At 42.3% G+C, this 16,844-nt stretch overlaps 1 long non-coding RNA gene across 1 annotated transcript; it reads right to left on the bottom strand.

The window, feature by feature from the left end:
- On the bottom strand, nt 1–16,488 carry LOC139186566 (uncharacterized). Its single transcript, XR_011570198.1, has 2 exons — nt 16,399–16,488; nt 1–233 (listed from the first exon to the last, which is right to left on the bottom strand). It is a non-coding gene; the product is annotated as an uncharacterized lncRNA (long non-coding RNA).
- Nucleotides 16,489–16,844: the final 356 nt, after the last annotated feature.

The following is a 16,844-nucleotide window of genomic DNA, read 5'->3' as shown; positions in this document are numbered from 1 at the left end:
TTATTTTTAAAATATTTTAGAATTTTATTTTTTTATGTTTGGCTGTGGTGGATCTTCATTGCTGCTTGGGCTTTTCTCTCGCTGCAGCGAGTGAGGTTGTGGCGCACCGGCTTCTCACTGTCGTGGCTTCGTGCTCAGGCTCTAGAGCACAGTCTCAGTAGTTGTGCTGCATGGACTTTAGCTGCGCTGAGGCATGTGGGATCTTCCCGGATCAGAGATTGGACCTGCGTCTCCTGCATTGGAAAAGGCAGATTCTTTACCACTGAGCCGCCAGGGAAGCCCTAAAGAAAGCTTTTAGAAAGAAAAAATGCATTTCTTCAACCAATATTCAGAATGCATAATGGGTAAAATTATGCATTTTCATTCATATGAAAAACATGTTTTAATACATTCACTGCCAATTACAAAAAGCACAGTATTGTAGTGTTTATAAACTTCTGCCACAATTTGATGCTATTTATTCTAAACAGGCATTATTAGGTCCCAAAGGATATTTTCATAAGTTGGTTATTTGGAGCACAAATGTATTTCCCTATTAATTAAAGAACATTATAATGGTTGATTATGACCTTGGTATGCCCATCAAACCTTTTAATATTATGCAGCTGAATTGTTGTACAAATAAAATAGGCATCAAAAAACTACTATGACACAAAATAGATAAGTATCAGACATTATGCTAAAAGAAAGTACAAACTGTATGATTCTATTTGTATGCTGTTCTAAAACAGGTAAAACCTAATCAATGGTGAAAGAAATGACAATATCGGTTGCTTCTAGAGAGAGAAAATTTTCTCAGGTGTTGAAAATGTGTTTTCAATATCTTGTTAGAGGTGTAGATTACATGTCTGCAACCCACTCCAGTATTCTTGCCTGGAGAATCCCAGGGACAGGGGAGCCTGGTGGGCTGCCGTCTATGGGGTCGCACAGAGTTGGACACGACTGAAGCGACTTAGCAGCAGCATGCATTTGTCAAAACATAGTAAATAATACACTTGAGATCTATGTTTATCATTGCATGTAAAATGAACCTAAAAAAAAGAACAAACCTCAAAACAAATACTGAACTCTAGTTAATGACAGTCATACTGAAATGTTTAAAGGTAGCATGAACTCTGCAGCTTCCTTGTAATAAGATGGATGAGTAGAGTAATGAAGGAATTAATATATGACAAAGTGTATATAGCAGTTAACCATACATGTCTTTAAACTGTTCTGTTTGAAAATATTCATAATAAAATGTTGGTGGAGGTAGGGGAACTCCTACCAAGCAAAATGTGGTCTGTCTTCAGGGGTGGATTTGTAATCTCTGATCCATTCGCACGCATCTCCATCTCCTGCCTGTTTTTCCCCTTTGAGCTACAAAACAGCACGATCTCATTTCTAAAATCTTCCTCTCACAGCTTCTGTCCTAATATTTCTCCTAACTGGGTTCCAGTCTGCTCCCTACTATTTACTTGCTGTATGACCTGGCCTCTCAGGGTCTCTTCTAACAGATGGTGATTAGGGTCATGTAACTTTTATCTAAAGGTAACAGACTGAATATTTTAAAAATTAAAGATAAAAATAAATAAATAAATGCATCAGATTCAGCCATTCAACCTTATAAGATTTCCTTCCTCTCTAAACCATAAGCCCTTCAAGGGCAAGGTACCCATCTTATCCATTCCTGTATTTTCTCTGGCATACAGTAACACCTTAAGGGTGCTCAGAAAACACTTCAATGAAAATGTCTTTGTAAATTTTGAGAGGAGACAGAGACACATGTATTGAGTGCCCACTGGGTACCCTGAATGAGATGTGCCTATATTCATCCCCAATGAGGTAGGAAGTATTGTGATGACCACTTTTCTAAGGAGGAAACAGTTTCAGAAGGGTTAGGAGACTTGCCAAAATTCACAGAGAATGCAAGAAATAGACCTGGGATTTAAACCCAGGACTGTCTCTTTCAACTACTTAACAACTGCCTCTTCTTGAATCAGTGTAAAAAAAAGAGACTTTATGCTTTTCTGTAACCTTCAAATTTTCTGTACTGAATATAGAAGTAAAAAAAGAATGTTATAAAAATAAATAGCCATAAGGAGCTCTCAACACCTCCTGCAGTTTTTGGAGGACTTAGATTCAGATGAGCGTTTGCAGGACTGAAGAACTCCCTTAGATAATAAACAGCATGGCAGAGTTTCTCCTAATCCTCATTATCCCCAATTTCCTCTTTTCTTGCTCTCAAACGTAGAGTTGTCCTTCTCCTAGGAAAGCCCCACAGTTACAGACTGTAGATCAGAATCATTGCTTGCCCACAGTTCTCACTGGAAATGTCTATCCTAAACTGGAATATACCTGTCTTTAAAAAAATTATAGTCACATCTACAAATTCCTCAAGCAAAGATGAAATCAAGAGATAAGCATCCAGGTCACATTATGCGAGATGGGAAGGTATCATCAAACAAGAAACACTCTTGGGAATCTTAGAACTCAGCCTTAATTCGGGTAAACTTCAGAGGCAATAAAGGAACTGCAGAGACATAGGAACATGTGACTTTGTTTTCGGTCCTTGAGGACCTTCTGAACTTGGAGGGAGGAGGGGCAGGCCCTAAAAGGTCAAATGCTTCAGTCACATGTGTTCAGGATGCTTCCTCAACCGTGAAATAGGACTAACAGTAATACCTCGCCTCTTAAGGTGGTGGGGAGGATAAAATAAGAGAACATTAATACAAAACAGGATCATAGTAAGTGTTTCATTAAAGTTAGTGCTTCATTTTTCACATGAGACACCTGTGTGCCAGAGAGGTGAGGACTTGCCTGAGATCAACTAGTAACTGCAAGAAGCAGAATTCAAATGTGGTCAGCTTGACTCTAGAGCCCTCAGTCTTCACCTTTAAGCCAGTACCTTCCAAGGAGTTGTGCACTGATGGATATGCACAAACTGATTTTAGGTGGTGCCAAAAGTGGTCATCAAAAAAAAAAAAAAAAAAAAAAAAAAACCCTTTTCATTATGAAAAATTTCAAAGATACAAAAAGAAAATAGTATAATGAATTGCCAGCTTCACCCAGCTTCAAATAGCAGCTCATTAACAATAGCCTTCATCTGTTACCTCTGCTGATGGCTTATTTTGAAGCAAATCCCAGACATCACATTCTTTCATACGTAACTCTTTTGGTAGGTTTGGTATGGTAATCTTTTAAAAAATTATTTTATTGAAGTATGCTATGCTAAGTCACTTCAGTCGTGTCCGACTCTGTGCAACCCCATAGATGGCAGCCCACCAGGCTCCCCCGTCCCTGGGATTCTCCAGGCAAGAACACTGGAGTGGGCTGCCATTTCCTTCTCCAATGCATGAAAGTGAAAAGTGAAAGTGAAGTCGCTCAGTCGCGTCCGACTCTTAGCGACCCCATGGATTGCAGCCTACCAGGCTCCTCCGTCCATGGGATTTTCCAAGCAAGAGTACTGGAGTGGGGTGCCATTGTCTTCTCCGTTATTGAAGTATAGTTGATTTAAAATGTTGTGTTAATTTCTGTTGTACAGCAAAGTGATTGTTACACATGTATATACATTATTTTTCATATTTTAATTTATATATTTTTGGCTGTGCTGGGTCTTTGATGCTGCATGTACTCTTTCTCTAGTTGTGGTGCTTGGGGTTCTCAGTGCAGTGGCTTCTCTCGTTGCAGAGCATAGGCTCCAGGTGTGTGGGCTTCTGTATTAATAGTCATAGCACTCAGGAGCAGTAGTTCTGGCTAACAAGCTCCACAGCATGTGGGATCTTCCCAGACCAGGGATCAAATCTGTGTCCCCTGCATTGGCAGGCAGATTCTTAACCACTGGACCACCAGAGATTTTCCGTTATGGTTTATCACAGGATATTGAATACAGTTCCCTGTGCTATACAGAGGAACTTTGTTATTTATCCATTCTCTATATAATAGTTTGCATCTGCTTATCTCCAACTTCCAGTCCATCCTTCTCCCAACACCCTCCCGACAAAAATTTCCTAAAACTTGCTAATAAGAAGACAAACAACCCCATTTTAAAAGGGGCAATAGATATGAACAAATTTCACTAAAGAAGTTATAAGAATAAGCACTTGAAAAAAATGCCTAACATCTTTAGCCATTAGTGAAAACCAAAATGAGATGCCATTTTACACCCACTGGCACCCCACTCCAGTACTGTTGCCTGGAAAATCCCATGGACGGAGGAGCCTGTTAGGCTGCAGTCCATGGGGTTGCTAAGAGTCGGACATGACTGAGCGATTTCACTTTCTCTTTGTACTTCATGCATTGGAGAAGGAAATGGCAACCCACTCCAGTGTTCTTGCCTGGAGAATCCCAGGGACGGGGGAGCCTGGTGGGCTGCCATCTATGGGGTCACACAGAGTTGGACACGACTGAAGCGACTTAGCAGCAGCAGCAGCAGAGCAGTTATTTTTTAAAAAAAGTAACAAATGGCAAGAATGTGGAGAAACAGGAAGTCTCCTACATTGCTAATAGAAATGTAAAATGGTTCAGCCACTTTGGAAAATAGTCTGCTGGTTTCTTAAAAAGCTAGGCATAAATTTCTCATAGGACCCAACAATTTCACTTCTGTGTATCTACACAAATGAAAAAATGAATGCCAATGGCTTGCATATGAATGTTCACAGCAGAATTATTCATAATAGCCAGAAAGTGGAGGGAAAAACTTACATGTCAATCAATTGATGAGTGAATTTTTAAAATGTGTTATATATGTACAACGGAGAAGGCAATGGCAACCCACTCCAGTACTCTTGCCTAGAAAACCCCATGGACGGAGGAGCCTGGTAGGCTGCAGTCCATGGGGTCGCTAAGGGCACGACTGAGCGACTTTACTTTCACTTTTCACTTTCATGCACTGGAGAAGGAAATGGCAACCCACTCCAGTGTTCTTGCCTTAAGAATCCCAGGGACAGAGGAGCCTAGTGGGCTGCAGTCTATGGGGTCACACAGAGTCGGACATGACTGAAGTGACTTAGCAGCAGCAGCAGCAGCAGCATATATGTACAATGGAATATTATTCAGTAATAAAAAAAGAAATGAGCTATTGATAAATGCTATGTCATGAATGAACCTGAAACTAAACATTAAACTAAAGCAAAGTCAGACACAAATGATCACATATTGCATATTTAATTCCATGTATTTGAAATGTCCAGAAAAGGCAAATTTATAGAGATAGGTTTTGATGAGGGATTTCCTGGGACAGAAGATAGAAATGAGAATTAGCCCGTGTAAATGACCATGAGGGGTCTCAGTAGAGTGATGAAATTTCCTAAAAATAGTTTCTGATAAGGACTGAAAAACTCAGTAAATTTACTACAAATCATTGAATTGCATCTTTAAAATGGGTAGATTTTTAAATCCGTATGCCAGTTACACCTTTTATGAAGTTGTTTTAAAAAACACACATGCCAGTTGTTCCAGCAGTTCCATTCCTAAGAGTTATCCTTTCAATAAATAGGCAGTGAGCAAAATAGCAGGTGAACATGTGACTGATTCATCGTAACATTGTTTATAATAGGAGAAGACTGGAAATAAGGACAAAGTCCATCAGTAGGAGATAAAATAAATTATGGTACTAGAAAACTATGCCAGTCTTAAAAAAAAAAGCGTATGTACTGATATGAAACCATCTCAAATTTATTTTATTTAGGGAATAAGGTCTAAATATTCGGTAGAAAATAACAACAGATTACATATTCATTTGCTTGTATATGTATAGAACGTCTCTGGACTATAGAAAGGAAGAGAGTGAGATTGGATGTCTTTTAAAGGAATTGAGTGGCTGGAGGACAAAAGTAGAAGGAAAACATTTTCATATTTTTTGAATAATGTATCAGATATCTATATTAGCTATTTGAAATTTTTAAAAAATTTTAAAGAAGTAAAATTATTACTAAAAAGTGGGTTGATTTATTTAAAGAAAAATATGAGTAAGTCTCATCATAAAGCATATACAGACAAGGACAAAGCACTAAGGCAGAATGTGGACAAGTGTGGCTGGGAGCCAGCCCAGGGCCATCTATCACAGGGGCCAGCCAGGGCTTGTCTACCTCGTGGCTCCACACCTCCCTCAGCCTCACCTGGGGCTGGAGAAGGACAGAGGCTGAGCCCTGAGCCCTGAGCCTTCCAGACACTGTGCAGCACAGTAGTCACAAAAGTTGCCCAGTATTTGTGACTGCTTCCTGAGAGGGTCAGAATGGGCTCCTGTCACAAGCACAGAGTTCCCAGTCAGCAGGCTGCATTACAGTCCTGCTGCCACTGGGACGGTGAGGCCACCTGGGTCTCTTGGACACCCAAGGCCATCCTTTAGTCCCAGAGAGAGAAAGAGCAAGAGCGTTTCTCCCATTCCTTTGCAGTTGAGGTGTAGAGTTCAGGATATGGAGTCAATCTCGGTTTTGCTGTTTATTTGCTGTGTGACCTCAGGCATGTCACTTACCTCCTCTGAGCCTCTGTTTCCTCATTGTAAACATGGAAACGATACTTTTAGAAAAACATATTGATGAATAAAGCAATACATGGATAAGGGAACAACTCAAATGTTATCAGTAGGAGAATGAATAAAATAAATCATGCCATGTTTATACAATGGAATACATATAGCAATAAAAAGAACAAATCATTACTACAGGCAAAAGCATAGATGAACTGCACAAACATGATGAGTGAGGGCTTCCCTGGTGGCTCAGAGGTAAAGAATCTGCCTGCCAATGCAGGAGACTCAGGTTCGATCCCTGGGTCAGAAGATCCCCTGGAGAAGGAATTGGCAACCTACTCCAGGGTTCTTGCCTGGAGAATCCCATGGACAGAGGAGCCTGGCGGGCTAAGTCCATGGGTCTCAAAAGAGTCAGACACAGCTTAGTGACTAACAACAACAATGAGCGAAAGAAGTCAGACAAAAAGAATACACAGCATAAAAAATGTACTTTTTAATGTTTAATAACAGGTAAAACAAACATGAGGTGACAGAGGTAAGAATACTGGTTACTCTGGAGCAGCAAGAATTAGCTGGGAGGGGCGCCTCCCTCACGCCCCACATGGGGCAACTAAGAGCTCACACGCAGCAAGCGTGTGATGTCGTGTGCCAGAACAAAGTGAGACGATCCCACGTGCTGCAACGAAGGTGCAGCCAAATAAATAAAGAAAAACATTTGTAAAAATATAGACAGAGGAAATGAAGAACACAGTATTCAAGAGGATGGTTACCCTGGTCAGGAAAACAGTTGGGTGGGGAGGAGGGTATAGGGTTAGATGCAGGTTATTGTCTAGGCTCTGCAGTTTGGTATGGCATGGTAGATTCACAAATGCCTGAATCATTACTTTAAAAAATAAGTTAGGGCTTCCCTGGTGGCTCAGTAGTAAAGAATCTGCCTGCCACTGCAGGAGATGAGGGCATGATCCCTGATCTGGGAAGACCCCACATGCCTGGTGGCAACTAAGCCCCTGTGCCACAACTGTGGAGCCCACAGGCCGCAGCTCCTGAAGCCTGAGCGCCCTAGAGCCCATGCTGCGCAATAAGTGAAGTCACCGCAATGAGAAACCCGTGCACCCAACTAGAAAAGCCCTCACGGCAACGAAGACCCAGCATAGCCGATAAATAAATAAATACAAAGCAAGAAAATTTCAAAAAATTAAAAACTAATTAAACAACTCAAAGATAATTTTAAAATAATACAAGGGACACGAACACCTGATAGGGTTGTTGAAGGGTGTATCAGTCACGATTCTTAGTCGCAGAACAAAACAAAGATACAGTATATTAACACATCCATACGGAATTTAGAAAGACGGTAAAGACAACCCTGTATGCAAGACGGCAAAAGAAAACACAGATGTAAAGAACAGACTTTTGGACTCTGTGGGAGAAGGCGAGGGTGGGATGATTTGAGAGAATAGCATTGAAGCATGTACATTACCATATGTAAAATACATCTATTTTACATATCCAAGTTCCATGCATGAAGCAGGGCACTCAAAGCCAGTGCTCTGGGACAACCCAGAGGGATGGAATAGGGAGGGAGGTGGGAGGGAGGTTCAGGATGGGGGAGACACATGTGCACCCCTGGCTGATTCATGTCGATGTATGGCAAAAATCACCACAATATTGTAAAGTAATTAGCCTCCAATTAAAATTAATAAAAAAACAACAACAACTCAAAACTCTCCTCAGTTTGAACAGGAAAGAAATTTATTAAAGGATGTCGGGTGGCTTAGAGAATCTCCATGAGTGCCTGAGCACCAGGCACTGGGGACCGTGTACTGTTCGGAACAACTCTAAAATTCCCGAGGAGAGATGCCAGGGTTGGAGTTGTGGGACACAGACACTACAGCTTTCTCTGCCAACCCTGAGCTCTGAATGCTGCCAACAGCTACTAGTCAGCACCTCTCTGTGTGAAGTAGCAGCAATATTTTACATGTCAGGTGGTGCTAGTGGTCAAGAATCCACCTGCCAATGCAGGAGGCCCAAGAGACGCGGGTTCAGTCCCTGGGTCAGGAAGATCCCCTGGAGAAGGGCATGGCAACCCACTCCAGTATTCTTGCCTGGAGAATCCCATGGGCAGAGGAACCTGGCAGGCTACAATCTATAGGGTTGCAAAGAGTCGGAGACGACTGAGCAACTGAGCACAGCACACACACACACATATACTTAAATATATATACGCTTGTTCATTTGTTTGTTTAGGGGTGTGTGGACATGTGTATGAAATCGTGCGTGTTAAAGGCTAGTCCAGATGCTAGGAACACTGTAAGAGTCTACTCAATCAGGGTTAGCAATGGTAAGGTCACATGGCAACTGGCAGGACTAGTTCTGGAATGCAGATAAGACACCCCCAGAGATCCTGAGGACTTCTTAGAGGAGATTTGACATGGAATACTGGCTTGCCTTGGCAGATGGAGGCCAGGAAACACGGAATTATTTTGAAAAAGTTATTTTAATAAGACTGTTATATTGGTACAAAGTCTGTCACGTCCATTATCTTTTTAATTTTCACGATTTGCAAAGGGCAAGGACTGTAAGACACAGAAATACTCAGTATTGACTCCAGCTCTGCAACATCCCAGCTGTGTGGTCTGGACAAGTGATGTAATCCCTCTGAGTGTCAGTGCTCTCATCTGTAAAATGGGGGCAATAATGAGATGTCATGAGGACCATGTGAGAGAGGATATATGCCAAACTTGGCTTACAGTGGGTACTTGATCAGGTAATAGGGACAGGTGTTATTTTTCATCACTAGCATTTCTCCTACAGTTCATGTCAGAAGAAGGCATAGCCATGGGACAGACTATTATACCACGAACAACAGGATCTAGGGCCACAGACGCAGCTACCAGGTGAGAAAAAGTTCTGGAGACAGCCAGCTAAAAGTGAGGAGAAGTCCACGACAGGGGCAGAATGTAGGATTCAGAGATGATGGGGGCAGTTGGCTGGGGTAATCCATTTGGTTGTTGGCATGAGCTGGCCTGTTAGAGGCCAGGCCTATAAGAGAAGAGACAAAAGCAACTCAGGGACCCAGCCCAGAAGCTGAACTCCCTGATTCAACAACTGAATAATGTTTGTTTGCTTGTTTGTTTTGGCTGGGCTAGGTCTTCGTTGCTGCATGTGGGGCTTTTCTCTAGTGGCAGCAAGCAGAGGCTACTCTCTAGCTGTGATGATGGGCTTCTCATTGTGGTAGCTCCTCTTGTTTCGGAGCTTGGGCTCCAAGGCATGTGGGCTTCAGTGGTTGCGGCGTAGTGGGTTAGCTGCCCCCAGGCAAGTGGGATTTTCCCCGACCAGAGATGGAACCATGTCCCTTGCATTGGCAGGTGGATTCTTAACCATTGAACCACCAGGGAAGTCCTAGAGTAATGGTTTGATCCAGGCTCTGAGGTTAGGTAGATCTGGCTTCATATCCCAGCCTCAATGCCAAGACCACTGTATGACCTTAAGAATGTTCCTCATCATCTCTGACTTCTGTTTACTTCCCTGTGGAAAGACTGTCTTCTCACTTCTCCTATTGTTCTTCTAGAATCATTGGTTCAACAACAGTCTTCCTCAATTGCCTCGTTTTCAGAGACCTTGGTCTCCCAGGATCATACCTCTACACTGAAGCTGAGCCTCAGTTTTCCTTTACCACCTCCTCCCTTCCATCCTTGACCTCTCTGAGACCACAGATCCATTGGCTCTGACACACTGTCCACCCATCCCTTCTGCATCCACGTGCCTCCTGGTCCCCCTGGATTCCCTGCTCAAACATTGTGATAACCTCCTTGCCCCACCCCATCCGGGATCATCTATTGCAGTCTCTGGCAGCCATGTTGAACACAACTGGAGAAAACCAGTCACTTTAGCTTCATTTTATTATTATTTTGGCCTTGAGGCTTCTGGGCTCTTAGTCCCTGACCAGGGATTGAACCTGGGCCCACAGCAGTGAAAGCACCAATTCTTAACCACTGGACCACCAGGAAATTGCCAAGGATTGTTTTACTTGAGATTCAAGTTTATAAAAACCCCAGTGGGGTTTCAACCTTACTGGCTCACTCTGTCAGACAACTCTTTCATACATTCTTTCCTTTAAACTTCTCTCACAGACGTCTCTCATCTTTCAGCTGGCAATGTTGTCTCAACCTTTTTAAAAAAAAAAAAATTTATTCTTGTTTATTTATTTGGCTGTGCCCGGTCTCAGTTGTGGCATGTGGGATATAGTTCCCAGATCAGGGATTGAACCTGGGCCCCCTGAATTGGGAGCATGGAATCTTAGCCATTCAACCATCAGGAAAGTCCCTGTCTCAAGCTTTTTGAGGAAATGGCAGTCAAGAGAACTCCCATACTTTCCCGTACTGAGGGATATCTGTACTGTACAAATATCTTACCCTATCTAAAACTTTTCCCTCCATAGGCACTCTGGGTCTCAGGGTCCCATCCCTTTCACCTTCTTAATTATTCCCTCTCTTCTGTATCACTAGTTTCTCCTTCCCTATTGACTTTTTCTATCAGCAAATGAACATGTTTTAGAACTTACTATATTGAAATAAGCAATCAGCTCTCCTTTGACCCTACATCTTTCCCATCTGTGTTTCCATCCTCTGTTCCCCTCTGTGCAGCCAATTTTCTTCAAGGAACTGACTCAGTTTGATGTCTCTACTTTCTCACCCCAAATTCACATTTTGGGGAGGGGGAGCTGCATCTCTCAGCTTTTGCCCCAACCAGGAATTGAACCTGGGCCACTGCAGTGAAAACCCAGAATCCTAACCATTAGGCCATCAGGAAAGTCCCCCAGATTCACTCTTTTTTTTATATATATATATTTTAACTTTACAATATTGTATTGGTTCTGCCACATATCAAAATGAATCCGCCACAGGTACACACGTGTTCCCCATCCTGAACCCTCCTCCCTCCTCCCTCCCCATACCATCCCTCTGGGTCGTCCCAGTGCACCAGCCCCAAGCATCCAGTATCGTGCATCGAACCTGGACTGGCGACTCATTTCATACATGATATTATACATGTTTCAATGCCACCCTCCCAAACCATCCCACCCTCTCCCTCTTATTATCATACTTCAATCTACTGTGCCCATTTTTCCACTAAAACTGCTCTTTTCAAGGCCACCAACTTGACTGAAACAAGCATGCATGCACTCACGCACACATGGAGGCTTCAACACATAGTTAAGAATGATCAATCATTAATTGTGTCTCCAACCCCTCCTCCCTTCCTGAGGATACACAGTGGGGCTGAAAGTTCCAAGCTTCTAATCCTGGTTTGATCTTTCTAGTGACCACCCCTCCTCCTGAAGCTATCCAGGAATCCACCAAAAGTGGATTCATTAGGACAAAAATGCTCTGATCACTTGGTGAACTCCAAGGAATTTAGGAACTCTATGTCAGGAACCATGGTCAAAGACCAAATATTAGACAAAAAAAAAAAGATGTTCCTAGTGCTCTAATCAGTTGGGAAATTATAAGTGTTTTAGGACCTCTGTGCCAGGAACTGGGGACAGAAACCAATATACATATTTTCTATTATTTTATGTTGGCATACAGAAAAGTATCTGATACATTTCTTGTGTGTTGTCATTAGTATTATCTGTCTGTATCATGTTTGAGCTCTCAAGGGATGTCAATACAGTGTGGACCCTCCACTGATAATGAAAACCTTTCATCTCTGAGTCCCTATGATATCTCAAAGTTTCCCGCCAACTGTTCTGTGCTGTGTTAAGTCACTTCAGTCATGTCTGACTCTTTGCAACCCTATAGACTGTAGCCCACCAGGCTCCCCTGTCCATGGGATTCTCCAGGCAAGAATACTGGAGTGGGTGGCCATGCCCTCTTCCAGGGGATCTTCCTGACCCAGGGATTGAACCTGTGTCTCTTACATCTCCTGCACTGGCAGGCAGGTTCTTTATCATTAGCTCCTCCTGGGAAGCCCTGCCAACTGTTCTATCAACATCTAAATGCTTCTGTCCTCAGGGACCTGTTCTCTTCTCCTTTTAAGGGATATAATTCATTCCCATAGTTTAAAATGTGTAAGGAACAATAGTGTGTGCTTGATCAGTCGTGTCGGACTCTTTGCGACCTCATGGACAGTAGCCCACCAGGCTCCTCTGTCCATGGGATTCTCCAGGCAAGAATACTGGAGTGGGTTGCCATTTCCTTCTCTAGGGGATCTTCCCCATCCAGGAATCGAACCCACGTCTCCTGCATTTCAGGCAGATTGTTTACCACTTGAGACCTTGGGGAAGCCCAAGAACAATAGAGTGACCTTTGAATACTGGAAGTCTACATTCTTAAGACCCTGATGCTGGGAAAGATGGAAACCAAAAGGAGAAGGGGGCCATAGAGGATGAGATGGTTAGATAGCATTATAGACTCAATGGACATGACTTTGAGCAACTCTGAGAGATACTGAAGGACACGGGAGCCTGGTGTGCTGCAGTCCATGCAGTCGCAGAGTCAGACATGACTTAGCAACTGAACAACAACATACTTAAGGAAATATATTCTTTTTTATTTTTTACTTAGATTTAAATTTTTAAAAATTTATTTGGCTGTGTCAGGTCTTAGTTACAGCATGGGGGGATTTTTATCGCAGCATGCAGGATCTTGTTCCCTAACTAAGGATCGAACCTGGACCTCCAGCACTGGAAGTGCAGAGTCTTAACTACTGGACCACCAGGAAAGTCCAAAAGGGATATATTTTGAGGACCAAAACATCATCTAGTATTTTTATCCTTACTGTTCTTTGTTCAAATCTACAGTAACTGAAGGGTGCCTTCTTTTTCATTCTTTTTTTAAATTGAAGTATAGTTGATTTACAATGTTAATTTCTGCTGTACAGCAAAGTGATTCAGTGATTCAGTTATATATATATACATATATATATATTCTTTTTCATATTCTTTTCCATTATGATTTTTCACAGGATATTGACTATAAATGGTTCCCTATGCTATACAGTGGGACCTTGTTGTTTATTTATATTATTAATATTTATATTTTTACAATAATTTTGGAACTATTGTTTATATCATGTAGAATAAAGAAAATAAGCAAATATGTGACTATTAAGAATCAAGATCTTTCACGTAAGAAGTGATCTGACTATAAAGTCAAAGAAGTTCACGAAAAACACTTATGAGCTGGAAATAAAAATGTATCCTCTTGATTACATATATATTCATTCCTAGATTTACTCAGTGAAAGGGAGGGCCTGGAAGTATTAAATAATAAGTCAGTAATGATGAGCAGAACCTGAGTCCAAATCTTATTCTTAAAAATTGACCAGGTCTCTTTGAAGAAATGACTAATTCTTGAGCTTGCACAGGGAAAATATAAGCAGTGACTGGAACACCTTGTTATGCCAAAAAATACGAATGCACTCAGGATTAATAAGAAACAAAAAACAACTCCAAGAGTCTGCCACTGACTAAATTTTGGACAATTTGAATATTAACAAAAAATGAATGTAATTTATCATAAACATTGAGAAAATAAAAATCTATGAATTTATAAAATAACAGAAAGAGAGATAGAGAACTCATTTGCCACTGCAGAGGATGGCTATTATATTGACTATTTAATTTTTGGTTAGTAAAAGCAAAGAGTTAAGCATTTAACCTGTCTTTTTAGTAGAAACTGTAATTCATTCTCAGGAGAAAAGATAAATAAATGTAGAAATAATGATAGAATAAAAAAATTTATTACCATTTTGCATCCTTGTTGAAATGATTGACAAAAGATAATGGCTGCTAAAACTGAAACTGAGTCCCCATCAACTGCGTTCCCTTACTGAGTTTATGATCAACCTCTCTATCCTTTATTACATTTCCTGTTCCTATTCCCCTCAGGATTGAGGAGTATCAAAGAAAAGTGGGGATTAAAACCAAGCAGGGGACTTCCCTGGGAGTCCACTGGTTAGGACTCCACACTCTCAGAGCAGGGGGTGTGGGTTTGATCCCTGCTTGGGGAACTAGATGGTGATGGACAGGAAAGCCTGGTGTGCTGCAGTCCATGGGGTGGCAAAGAGTAGGGACATGACTAAGCAACTAAACTGAACTGAACTGGGGAACGAGGATCCCATGTGCTGCACAGTGTGAACAAATAAACAAAAACAAACCCAAGCAGGACCCTGAGGGGTCTTCCTGGGTACAAAATCCCCTTTGTGTCCCTCATTTCTTGCTTAGGGAGAAAAGGCTTTTGCCTCCTTGGCCTCCCCAGGTTCTAAAGAGTAGACCCAAGCAGTTACTAATTAAAGAAGTGAGGGAATGCAGAAACAAATAAAAGCAGTTAAGCAGGAAAAGTAATGACAAGAATGTAGCAATAAAACAGAGTTCTAGACACCCCTTAAGGAATATTGTAACAATCTGACACATATCTTTGAGCTGTTGTGCAGAAACTAAGACCTCCCCCCACCCAGGTGGAGGATGGTGACAATGTGCTGACCACAAGCACTAGACGCCAGACTGATTGAAATTTCAAAAGCTGGTGATTAAGAATCCTGAAACACCATCCTGTTGCCTCACCACCAACCAATCGAAGTCCACAAGCTACAACCCTTACTCTAAGTGTTGCCTTTAAAAACCCTTCTCTGAAAGCCATCAGGGCGTTCAGGTCATTTGAGCTTGAGCTGCTGGTTCTCCTTGCTTGGTGCCTACAGTAAACACTGTACTTCCCCTCACTGCAACCCACTGTCAGTAGATTGGCTTTGCTGCCTGGCAGGTGAGTGGACACAGGCTGGTTCAGTAACAAGACCATCAGGTAAACAACAGGTAAACAGACAACAGGATGTTTCCACCATCCCAAGGTATGACCCCACAGATTATTTGCCAACTGCAAAGGGGAAATAGATCCTTTTTCCAACTGAGAGATGGAGCAGTCCGTCACCACTTTAACCAATTGATCAACATTACCATCACTATGGGTTTCCCAGGTAGTGTAGTGGTAAAAGAATCTGCCTGCCAATGCAGATGACTTGGGTTTGATCCCTGGGTCTGGAAGATCCCCTAGAGGAGGAAATGGCACCCTACTCCAGTATTTTTTCCCGGGAAATCCCATGGACAGAGGAGACTGGAGGGCTATAGTTCATGGGTCACAAAGAGTAGGACACAACTTAGCGACTGAACAACAACAACTACAAAGATCAGCTCTGGGTCAGTTTCAATTCTTTATTTTTTGCTCTATTAATATGATATAAAGTGCATTTTTCTATTGATTGCCAGATTTTGTGAATGTTAACTATTGGCTGTTGGATATTTTTATAATTAAGTATTCTTGAACTTTGTTCTGGGATACAGTTAAATTATTTAAAGTTTGATCCTTTGGGGTCTTGCTTTTAAGATTAAGTAGCTAGATCCCATATGCTGCAACTAAGACCTGGAACAGCCAAATTAATTAATTAAATAAATAAAAAGAAAAAAAGATTAGGCAGGACCAAAGTAGTGCTTAGTCTAGGGCTAATTTCTCTCCCATACTGTGTACTCCACCCAATGCTGTATGAATCATGAGGCTTTCCAGTCTGGCTCATGGGAAGAGGCACTGTTTATTCCTGCTGTCCATGAGCCCTGAATGCTGGTACTTCTAATCCTTTCGGGTGGTTTTTTCCCTGTCCTTGGGCTTCCCAGGTGGCTCAGTGGTAAAGAATCTGCCTGCCAACGCAGGACACACAAGAGGCACGGGTTCAGAAAGATCAGAAAGATCCCCTTGAGAAGGAAATGACAATCCATTCCAGTATTCTTGCCTGGGAAATCCCATGGACAGAGAGGTTGCAAAGAGTCAGATACGACTGAGCGACTGAACTCACAGCTGTACGGAGAAGCGTACGGGGATCGAGCCTGGAGCTGGGCAGCACCTGACAGACTGGGGGCCTTTACAGTTTATTTTCCGTTTAACAAAGCATCATACCTCACAGTTGCCTGGCTTCATTTCTCCCCGCAATCAACCCTAAGGCGAAATTCACTGTCTCTGGCAGATAAGGAAATGGGGCTCAAGAGGTTGAGTGGCTGGACAAAAGGCAAATCAGTAGCAGAGTTAAAATTTAAACTCAGTTCCCAAAGATAAACGAAGGAGCAAAACAGTCCTTAGCTGGGGAGCTGTGGGGTGGGGGTAAGGGGTAGGGGAGTGGTAAGGGACCGTCCTGGAAAGTGCTGAGATGACACAAAGTCTGTTGATAGGGCTTCCTGGCAGATAAACAAGAAATGAGCACCAATGGACCTGCCTGGTGTCCAATGGTTAAGAATCCACCTGCCAATGCAGAGGACACAGGCTTGATCCCTGGTCAGTGAAGATTCGACATGCTGAGGGGCCGCTAAGCCAGTGAACCACGACTACTGAGCCCGCACGCTGCAACT

This window comes from Bos indicus, chromosome 13, assembly GCF_029378745.1.
Source record: "Bos indicus isolate NIAB-ARS_2022 breed Sahiwal x Tharparkar chromosome 13, NIAB-ARS_B.indTharparkar_mat_pri_1.0, whole genome shotgun sequence".
Taxonomy (NCBI): Eukaryota; Metazoa; Chordata; class Mammalia; order Artiodactyla; family Bovidae; genus Bos; species Bos indicus.
Note: the sequence above shows the minus strand (reverse complement) of the source record. Positions and strands in the feature narration are given on the sequence as shown.